Source organism: Gekko japonicus, unplaced genomic scaffold, assembly GCF_001447785.1.
Source record: "Gekko japonicus isolate JY-2015 unplaced genomic scaffold, Gekko_japonicus_V1.1 scaffold3717, whole genome shotgun sequence".
NCBI classification, from domain to species: Eukaryota; Metazoa; Chordata; class Lepidosauria; order Squamata; family Gekkonidae; genus Gekko; species Gekko japonicus.
This window is the reverse complement of record NW_015172129.1, coordinates 18,821-20,212: the sequence shown is the minus strand read 5'-3', so window position 1 is coordinate 20,212 and position 1,392 is coordinate 18,821. Positions and strand designations below refer to the sequence as shown.

The 1,392-nt window shown below is 44.6% G+C and overlaps 1 protein-coding gene across 1 annotated transcript in view; it reads right to left on the bottom strand.

Moving 5' to 3' along the window:
- The window catches only part of TBRG4 (transforming growth factor beta regulator 4), a 48,160-nt gene that overhangs the window by 40,806 nt on the left and 5,962 nt on the right, over nt 1-1,392 (bottom strand). The gene's annotated exons all lie outside the window — the stretch shown is intronic.

Below are 1,392 nucleotides of genomic sequence, written 5' to 3'. Positions count from 1 at the left end.
CCGCTCTTCTGTGCTCCTCCCACAGCTCCGGCCGCTTGCCTTCCCCATCCCTCTGTGAGGTTATCCCGACTGCCTGTTGACATCCAGCAGTCGCGACGGGGCTCTGTGTGAAGTCTTCACGGCACGGCACTGCGGTCCCCAACATGTAGCAGGAACTCCTTTGCTCTTCTTACAGGGGCTACTGTAAGCTCTTGGAGGATTGGCTACATTAGGGGTGTGTCACTTAATATGCAAATGAGCTCCTGCTACAAAAAGAGCCCTGCGCCCATCAACACCTTTCCCGGTAGCAGTAGAAAAGAGCCAGAGTCCGGGATCACCTTGAAGACTAACAAAATATTGTGCTGGAAGTGCAGAATTCAATGCAACACCATCAGCAGTCTTGCATGGGAGATCTAATAATATAGTATATACGGCTAGACTTTGCCACTGTAACTCTGGATGCATTGAGACAGTTTCACATATCTGTTCACACTGCCAGTTTTATGTAGATATACGTTTTAGATATTTAAACCCTATTTTAGCCAACATGGCGGACTTTCCTGATGCTTTAAAAGTGCACCGTCTTTTGAATAACTCCACTCCTGAAATATCAGGGAAGGTAGCCATGTTTTTACAAGCAGCTATAAAGCTACGCCAGGAAAAACTACCAAAATGAGCAACACTTTGTAACAAATTGTTTTATGTAAGATTATGCGATATTAGGTAGTCTGCGAAATGCTTGGTTTTATTTGGTTTTATATGTCTATTTCTCTTTTACAGTAATCCTTTTAAGGTATGCCAATAAAGGCTAACTGAAGTAAGAAAATATGTGGCAGGGGAGGAGGTTTCAGGAGTCGCTGCTCACTTCTTCAGATACCTTCGGTGACTCCTGAAACCTTCTCCCCTGTCACAAATGTTGTTAGTCTTTAAGGTGCTACGGGACTCTGGTTCTTTTCTACTGCTACAGACTAACAGAGATGCCCATCTTGATCTACCTTTCCTGGTGCCTACCAAGTGTTTTTAGAGAAAGAAAGAAAGAAAGAAAGAAAGAAAGAAAGAAAGAAAGAAAGAAAGAAAGAAAGAAAGAAAGAAAGAGAGAGAGAGAGAGAGAGAGAGAGAGAGAGAGAGAGAGAGAGAGAGAGAGAGAGAGAGAGAGTGTGTGTGTTTTGGGGTTTTTTGCCCTGCAGGGCTTCTGATGGACTGTGCAGATCTTTAGAAACACTGGCTTTCGCAGCAACTGCCACCCCAGCACAAGGCTCTCCAATGAGTAACTGAAAGTTAACTTTTAACTAGGCACCCTGCTACTAGACAGAACTTCTGCCTGAAACGTTGGAGAATCACTATGAGAGCCATGTACAACCTCACTCTCTGACATTACGCAGCTGCCTCCACCTCCTGACCGTTAGAGCGGTT